We start from the raw sequence: 10,258 nt of genomic DNA on the forward strand, positions 1-10,258 counted from the left end.
AAACATCAGGGACCACACCTGTAGCCAAACTGCTGTTAATAATGGCAAGAACAGAGGGTCCAGTTGACGGTAGAACCTGTTTAAAAAATGCAGCAGGGATGGAGTCAGCAGGGGAGCCTGAGGGTTTCATGTGACCAACGACCTCAATTAAAAATGAGAGTGAGATGGGGTCAAAGTGACTGAAGACTGCTGAGCAGGGGACAAGAACTGAAGGGTCGGCTGTGGAGTCTGGAATTGATGACCTAATCGACTCAACCTTTTCAGCAAAATGCCTGACAAACTTATTACAGGTGTCGACAGAGGCCTCAATGGTGGCAGACTGAGGCACGATTAGAATGGTGTTAATGGTGCTGAAAAGAACGCGGGGGTTGTGACTGTTTGAGTTGATAACTTTTGAGAAATATTTGTTTTTCTCCTGTTTAACGGTGGTCTGACAAAAAGCAACAAAGAAGAAGGAGAGGACAGAGAATGTGATGGTTGATTGCAGTGGCTCCATAGCCGACGCCTTCTCCTGCTGTGGCACACTAGAGCGCCGGAGCCGGACTGGAGCAGAACCGGACCGGACCAGTGTCGACTTCAGCCTCAGCCTATCCGGTCAGTCTTGTTTTTCACCGGGGGTGCCTCTCGTGCTGTCGGGTGCGGAGGTGTCGTGCAGAGAAGCGAAGGAGCAGCGTGAAGGAGCAGCGTGGAGGAGCAGCGTGGAGGAGCAGCGTGAAGGAGCAGGGCTGCGTGGTGCTCGAGAGAAGTTTGGAGTTTGTATCGGAGCTGCTGCAGGCCTCCATCCAAACTCACCTGGATAATAATTATTTTTATTCCGGATCACGCTGTTGGCCCTGTTGACCTGAAACGAGCTTGGATCATGTCTTTCACTTCAGGAGGATTTTCTGGCAGCTCGCTCTGCTATTTGCTGCAAATTATCTGTTTCTGTTTCGGCCTGTTGATTCTGGACCCAGCTTCTGTTTCCCATGGGAGCATCCATCCATCCTTCTTCACTGGGGGGCAGGAGCCCCCCCTCAGCCCAACTCAAACTGCAGTTGGGCCACCTCGTCGGGTTTGTTTGCCCATTTGAACTGTGACGTTTTATGGTCTGAAACTTTTTTGCATCATTCATATTACTGTCACTATTTTCAGTTCTCAGATTATCTGGAGTCACTGAATCTGGTAAATACACCTGAATCTGCCCATCACTGCAACTTTCACTGTTTTTGGGTTCTGAATGATCGCGTCTTCATTAATGTTTCTCATGGTTCAATTATGGGGGCTAATTGTCACACTGTTAACTCCTGTAATTACACATCAGTCAAGAAAAACTCAAGAAAATGTCTGATAATAATGTTGTTACTGCTCTCAGGGATTCAACCCAACCCTGGACCCCCACTATTTATATGACACCAAATGACTTTAAAAACATGTCTGGGCTTCATTTTCTGCATGCAAATGCACGTAGCCTTCTGAAAAAACTTGATGCCTTGAAAATTCTGGTCAGTTCTTCTGGGGCAGATGTAATCTTCATGTCTGAAACCTGGCTCAACAAATCTGTACTCAATAATGGCCTGGCAATCAATGGATTTAACATCTACCGCTGTGATCGTCAAAAGGGGGGGGGAGTCGCTGTTTACATCCCCACTTTGTGATAAATTCAAGGAATGTTGCCCGTCTCTCAATCTAACCCAACTGATCGACTCTCCCACCAGATTAAACAAAAACCGTCCTGAAAAATCCTACATCTTAAACCTGTTTCTAACTAATATGCCTCACAAATTCCCTGGTACAGGTGTATTTGCCAATATCTTGAGTGATCATTGTGTGACAGCGGCTTTGAGAGATATTAAACTTCCACCTTCTAAGCCCAGATTAATTCAAAAAAGGGATCTGAAACATTTTTGTGAAGTCATTCTTCTGGGATCTGTCTCACTTTGACTGGCATCGTATTCTGTTAACTGATGACGTGAACTCTGCTTGGAACTATTTTCTTAATAGTTTCATTTATTTTGTGAACAAACATACTCCTTTTCGTCAGTTCAGAATAAAGGGACGAGACAGCCCCTGGTTTACTCCAGAGCTAGCTGACCTCCTGCACAGGAGAGATCATCTTTGGGCCGCAGTGAGAAAATCTGACTCAGACACTGATCGGTTGCGTTTTCAACAGATGAGGAATAAATGCACAACTGCTGTCAAAGCAGCAAAACGCAACTATTTCTTATCTCAGATCTCCAAAAATCTAAATGACCCTAACAGATTCTGGAAAACCATCAAATCTCTCTCAGGCACCCCCCAATCATCTGACCTCCCATCACAACTTCTCGTTAACTCTGTTCCTGTGTCAAATAAGCACGAGATCCTGAACTGTTTCAACAAACATTTTGTTGCTTCTGGTTCTTTATTTGACACAGTTACTAATGGAAGATCAGCCACTTCACTTAATAACCAAACTTCTACAAATCAAATCCCTCCTACAAGTCAATCCTCAGTTAATCACACCTTCTCTTTTTCTCCATTCTCAGTCAGTGAGGTCAATAAACTGTTAAAAGATCTTGATCCTAAAAAAATCTGCAGGACCAGATGAACTTCCACCTTATTTCTTAAGGCTGGCTGCTCATATCATCACAGTCCCTGTGACCCACATCTTCAATCTCTCCATAAGACAAAACTCCATCCCAGACACTTGGAAAACAGCCTTTGTTCTTCCTTTGCTGAAGGGAGGAGACCCCCCCTCACTGAACAACTATCAACCAATCTCTAAACTCTAAATTTGAACATTTTAAACAGAAAGAACAAGTAAAAAGCCGAGGTAGGGAACTGCGTGACACGAACTTCAGCATGAACGATCAATTCCCTGCAGAGATTCTGAGTAGAAGGCACATTCTGTTCCCGATTAGGAAGAAAAATATACACGAGGGCAGAAGAGCTGCTGTAGCTGTGGACAAACTGTACATCAATGGTCAGCTGTTTAGAGATCCAGAGGTTACTCCCTGGCTCTATTAATAATATAAATAAGGTAAGTATGATTTTCAGTTGCTAATTCTACTTAAAATTTATTAGCAAGCATATATATTCATATTACTTACCAGATATATATGTAATTGTTCAGCACAGCTCGGTTGGTGGGTTACATAGATGGTGGTGGTACACGGTGGCATGACACTTAATGTGGTAAGGGGGTTCTTTTTTTATTTTTTCTTCTTTTATCTTTACGTGTTTATTATCATTTCACTTTTTTTTTTGTCTCTATTTTTCTGACTCAACAATTATTAGCACACAGGCACAAAGGCTTATATATATATCCATATACATACATACAAATACCTCATAAAGGAATACATCCATGATTTACCTTCAAAAACAGCACTTAGTTTATCTATAAATCATAAATAATCAATCATTAAGGATTATGTTATTGTCTGGGTGTTTTACTGTTTTTGATAATGGGTGTGGTTTAATTATATTTTCACAAGCACAAGTATGGGCATCTTAAGGTTTGTCACATGGAATATTAATGGAGCCGGTAGCCAACATAAAAAAAATAGAATCTTTAGCCAGATTAAAAGATTAAAGGCAGATGTTGTATTACTCCAAGAGATTCATAAATTACCGTCAACTGTGGATGAGCTAAAATCTCCTGAGTTTCCTCATGTATTTTCAGCCTGCTACAACTCAAGACAGAGAGGAGTAGCAATATTAATACATAAAAATGTGAACTTCACAATATTAGACACAGTTATGGACCCGCAAGGTAGATATATAATATTAAAATTATCCATACTCAGTCAAAAATATTGTATTGTTAGCTTATATGGGCCAAATGTGGACGATGCCGCTTTTTTTCATGATCTCTTCTCTACTCTATCAAATCACATGGATTGCTCGCTGGTACTGGAAGGTGATCTTAACTTTGGTCTAGATAACAAAATAGACAGGCTGAATGCAGTAGGAGCTCAACGCAGTTGGCAATCCATAAATGTAGTTAAACAGTACATGAGTGATTATGGACTCTGCGATGCATGGCGGTCTCTTCACCTTAATAGTAAAGAGTATTCTTTCTTTTCACATGTGCATCACTCTTACTCTCGTCTGGATTATTTTATAATCAGCAACTCATTGCTGACCAACATTTCAGACACTAAGATACACCCTATTGCTGTCAGCGATCATGCACCAGTTACTTTGAATTTAGATAATAAGAAAGAAATCCCCAAAAAGTATAAACTGGAGATTAAATACCTCACTGCTTATGGACAAAGAATTTATACAATACTTTAAAAATGAATGGACATCGTATTTAGAGTTTAATGACTTGCCAGGTATATCAGCGTGTACACTCTGGGAGGCTGGGAAAACAGTTATGAGAGGGAAAATAATATCCTACGCAACAAACAAAAAGTAAAAAGAAAATAAACGTATTGAGGAATTAGAAAAATCTATCAAATTATTAGAAAGTTTACAAGGAGAGGAAACACAGAAAAAACTACGCAAGATAAAATTAGAACTAAATGAATGTATTGACAAAAAAAACAAATTCTTGATACAAAGACTTCACTTAGAACATTTTGAACAGAGTAATAAATCAGGGAGCTTTTTACCTAATCAATTCAAATTAAATAAAGAAAAAACGTCTATATATGGTATTAAAGACACAAATGGTAACATAACTTATGACGAGGAAAAAGTAAATAGTGTTTTTAGAGATTTCTATAAAACTCTATACACTCCACAAATAAATCCAACAGATGAAGATATTAATCAATTCTTGGAGAAAGTAATACTTCCAAAACTAGACAGTAGTCAATCTTCAGAACTAGACTCACCATTAACATCAGATGAGCTCCGTGAAGCCATTAAAAACATGCCTAATAAGAAATCTCCAGGCCCAGATGGATATCCAGCAGAATTTTATAAAGAGTTCTGGAACATCCTGGAACCAATATTTCACAGAATGCTACATGAGTCAGAAGGAAATGGCAGATTTCCAACACATATGAATTCAGCCAACATTAGTTTACTATTAAAACCAGGCAAAGACCCAGTACTGCCTACCAGTTATCGCCCCATCTCTCTTATTAATGTGGATGTTAAAATAATTAGTAAAGTCCTCTCTAAAAGATTAGAGAAAATAATTCCTCTCATTATTCATCCTGACCAAACTGGATTCATAAAAGGAAGACACTCGACCACAAACACACGCAGATTATATAATTTAATAGAGTATTCATATAGTAAAAATATTGAAACAGCTATTTTGTCTTTGGACGCAGAAAAAGCATTTGATAGGGTAAACTGGAAATTTTTATTTGCTACCTTGGGTAAATTTAGTTTTGGGGACCATTTCATTAATTGGTTAAAAATATTATATAACTCACCAAGAGCATGTGTCAGGACAAATAATCAAATATCTTCAAGCTTCTGTTTACAGAGGGGGACCAGGCAGGGATGTCCACTTTCACCTGCGCTATTTACTATTTTTATTGAACCTGTAGCAGCAGCAATAAGACAAACTGCTGATATTAAAGGTATACTGTGTAGAAATATAGAACATAAAATTAGTCTTTATGCTGACGATGTTTTACTTTTTCTTCAGAACACAGAAAATTCAATATCTAATGTTATCGAATTAATAAACTCGTTCTCAAAAGTTTCTGATTATTCTATAAATTGGTCAAAATCTACAGCTCTTCCAATAAACTGCGTGTTTAATACTTCTCTCAATGAACGACTACAATCAGGTAACATTACATACTTGGGCATTAATATTTCTCCTAGATTGGAAGACTTAATAAAATTGAATCATATCCCAATTTTAAAGAACATTGAAGATGATCTTACTAGATGGAAATCTCTGCCCATATCACTTATGGGAAGAGTTGCCTCAGTAAAAATGATGGTCCTGCCGAGAATAAACTATTTATTCTCAATGATTCCAAATAAACCTTCAACTGAATGGTTTAAGTCACTGGACTCTTTGATATCTAAATTCCTTTGGAAAAACAAAACTCCACGTATTAGCTTAAAAGCATTACAGAAATCTAAAGATACCGGAGGATTAGAACTTCCCAACTTCTATCACTACTATTTAGCCAATAGGTTACAATATATCTCAAAGTGGTTAAATCCGAATACATTAGATGAAACTTGGATAGACATAGAACAAACTTTATGTAATAATATTAAGATTTCAGATCTATCGTTTATTAGCACAAATATAAAAAGACATGTTTGCTTTAAAAGCATCATTATTAGCTCTTCTCTGACAGCATGGTGGGAGTATTTGAAAATGACAAAATCTTCACTACTCCCCTGTAGACATACACCCATCTGGAACAATCCTGACATCCTACAAGAAAATAATATGTTAAATTTCCCAGGTTGGAGAGTCAAGGGAATTGAACGTCTGGAACACATATATGAAGGTGTAGACTTTATTCCATTTAATAATTTAACAATACAATTTGACATTGAAAATAAATACTTCTTAAAATATCAACAAATTAAGTCTATCATAAAAAATACATTTAAGCTTAATAAAACTTTGTTAGAAACACCAATATGTGTGTTAGAGTTCCTTAATCTTCAATCCCCCAAATTATTACTCCTGAATTGGAAAAATAAAAATAATCTTAGCATTAATCAGTATAAAAATCTTTTGTTAGATCATATTAGTCTTGAAACAGCATCTGCCGACACATTGGATCAATCTCTGTGGGCTCCTTTGATCGGCTCTGTAGTGAACCTGATCTGAACCTGATCTGACCTCAAATCTTGATCAGATGAACAGTGACTGTTATTTCATTGATCTGCATCCAGAAATACAGTTTGAGCCATCTGGTGACTTTCTTTCTTGAATTAATCAAGCAGAAAAGACAATTCTCTATGATCATTACTGTTTTACAAATGTTTGATAATCAAATTGTGTTAGTTCACTCAATGTTACAGGTTGAAGAGAACTACTCATTTTTATTTTACATAAACAGTAAGTAATGATTTTTATTCCTCATTCAAAGAAGAAATCAGGTTAATATGCATTTCTTGATTTTTCTGTCTGCAATGTAAGTATGTTAAAAGTCAGGTTTCGGTCAACTAAAATGTTTACCGAGAAAAATGTCATGTTTAAACTTTTTCAGAAGATAATAAGAGTGAGACTCCACGAAGTCTGAAGTCCTACAATAATCTTTCTGTTTGTCACTAAAACAATCCTTGACTTTTAATAACATCTTACATCACAAACCACACCTCTATTCCTGGTCCATCGACCAATCAAAAAGCTCTCAAATGACCCGGAAGTCGACCCATTTAAAATGTGGCAACTTCCCAGTTCATACAGAGGCTGAGGTGCAAGAGTTGCTGAGTTCATGCAGTGGCTGAGTTTGTTGGTTGCTGTGTTGCTGCACTCAGAAATGAGTTCAACTAGAGAGTTGCTAGAGTTGCTGAGTTGCTCCGGTTGCTGCAAGTTGCTGCGCTCAGAAATGAGTTCAACTAGAGAGTGCCAGAGTCTGAAGTCTGAAGCCAGACGCTGAAGATTAATGGAGCAAAAAGAGTCTGATGCTGCAGAGCTCTGAGAGTTCCATACAGAATGCTGATGAGTTGATGGAGTTAGAGCTCTTGGATGCAAACGCGTTCAGGATGATCCAGAGACGTTTTGGGATTATAACTTCTGTTTGAACAACCTCGTACGACTCTCGAAGGATTTCAGCTGCTCTCAACGGAGACGCTGAAAGAGTCTGAAGGATTCTATACCGAGCTGATTTATCGTCAACCAGGTAACGATCTACTTCAACCAAGCGTACCGTCGCAAGCTGAGATCTGAAGGAGCGTGCACGTTTTCTGGTCAAACAGATTAATTCCCTCACAAATCTCTCTGTAAGATAAATCTCCATTTCCATCTTAAACTCTGCTTTCTCTTAAAATCAGTACAGATATTTTAGAAATATCTGAAGCAAAGTCCTCAATCACCGCCGTGTGATTGAAGCCCATTTTCTGTGAAACTTGTCTGTTATTATTTTCATATTTTGCCAAATTAATGTAAATGTTTGATGTTAAACTTTGATTCTGAAAATAAATGACCGCATTCATTTGATGGGTCAAACATAAATAACGTCTCTCGTTACATTTCTGTTAAAATTCAATGCACGACATTTACACAGTCAGAAAGATGAGGAACTCGTGAAAAGTATGAATATATTTCACTATATGTCATACTACAGTTGGTGGCGTACGTCCGTACGTTACTACTACAATTGGTGGCCCGTAACGTGCTCATAAATGACTGTGAATTCGTGTAAAGATTGATTTTTTACATGTTGGCATACAAGAAAAGTAACAGTTTATCAGCTGTGAAGAAACGCAGCTCATGCTGCACCGCCTGAAGTCAAAACGCTGCATGTTTTTAAGCGTGTTGGTCTGTGAAGCTCACAGGAAGCTGAAATAGTGTCATATGTCTTTGTGAAAGCTGAATTTGTACGCCTGTTATCGTAACTAAAAAGGTTTTGAGCTGGGTGAAAATGCTCTATTCTGTTTAAAGACGGTCCAGATGCAGTTCTGGCCGGCTCGGTTCTGAAAAAAGGTTCGGACGAGTTGTTTAAATAGCTAGAAAGACGTTTTTGAGACCGGAGTAGCAGACTCCGCAAAGCTCAGAGTTGATTCGTTACAATTTTTAACAGAAAAAGTGCATTTTGACAGTTTAAAAGACGAAAAGTTGACGAATTTTAGTTCACGCTAATCTAGCATGCTAGTTGCTTTAACGTTTTTTGATTGGTTGAATATTGCTGCTGTGGAGCGCTCTGATTTGCTGAGAAGGTTGACTGACGTGGCTACGTCATTCCCTCTCAACCCTGCGCTGCTCTGTAATTGGTGATTTCAGTCACGTGACCCGGAAATGAAAACTCGTTTTCATAGGGAAATAAAATCTGCTTTTTAAAGCTGAAAAACGCTTTAAAAGTGTATTTTGATACGCTGGTTAAGTTCTTCGAAGCATACTCGCTGAAATTTTGCCACGTTAGAGTTTAAAATCCGTCATTAAATGATGTTTTTAAACAACGCTAGCGATGCTAATTTTAAGCTAACAGCTAACGACCGGAGCTTTGCCGTGCTTAAAATCACTAAATAAAGCTGTAATATTGTCCCAAAAACTCATGTTCATGCTATAAAGTCATGCTTGTTGAAACTACGCCACGTTTACGCTTAAATTCGTTCAGAAATGTTGATTTTAACCGAGTTTAGCCGAAGCTAACTTTAAGCTAAGCGGCTAACAACAGGATGTCAACCGAACGTCACAGGAAGTCGTCATAGACTCCTGCTGGTAGAAAGCTAAACGCTTCCCCCTCCTGGATAAACGTGAAGATCACAGGTTTTCACATCAGTTTTAGGTTTAAAGAGTGAAATTAAACTTTTTTATTTTTCTGTAAGGCATTTTTGAGTTAATAAACTTCCTCAAAGCTGAATAAACACTGTTATCTTGCATTTTAAAAGTTATAAAGGTATTTATGCAAAGAGCATTTACCAAAGAGACTTTATTCACTGGTAATCCCTTAAAAGGTACAAAATAAAGTTAGGAACTTTTTAAAAAATAGAAACGGTTCAAATATTCACAGAGTTGAAAAGTTTACTCATTTTGCTTGAAAGATAATACACGTTTAATTGCAAAATCACTAAATAAGAGTAAACTTATCAGGAAAAAGAAACTTTTCTGTTTAAGTTGCCACCTAAAAATAAATCTTCCTATTTAATTTTAAATAGAAGTCACTGACAGGAGGACAACAGGAATAACAGTTTTTCTGAGGAAGGACTGATTAATCCTGATACATCATCAACTTTTCTTTTTCTTTTCACCACTTGCTTCTATGAATAACTGTTAAAATAGCAAATTTCTGGAACAGAACGGTTTAAAAAACGTTTTAAACCGATGATTGCTGTGAGAATTTTAGAAAATTGCAGGTTTATAAAAAATTCAGTGCTTTAGAGTAAAATACACTAAAAATAGCTTGGTAACTGATATCTGTTGAAAAATAAGCACATAAAAGTAACACTGCCAGAGAGCATTTACTTAAATATTCATGAATTGGGGTAAAACCTGAGAAAGGTACCCACATTTGAATAAGTTGACTTATAACAGTACTTCTGTGTAAACCCAAAAAGCTAAAATAGTGTGAAAACTCATTGACTTGAATACAAATATTTACCTGTAAAATATCTGAAGCTTACAACTGTTTAAACAGATAAATTGCTACACAGTGAAAAACATGACAGGTGTGTTAGAAAAAGACTTTGA

Source organism: Nematolebias whitei, chromosome 16 (assembly GCF_014905685.2).
Source record: "Nematolebias whitei isolate Nwh7 chromosome 16, NemWhi1, whole genome shotgun sequence".
NCBI classification, from domain to species: Eukaryota; Metazoa; Chordata; class Actinopteri; order Cyprinodontiformes; family Rivulidae; genus Nematolebias; species Nematolebias whitei.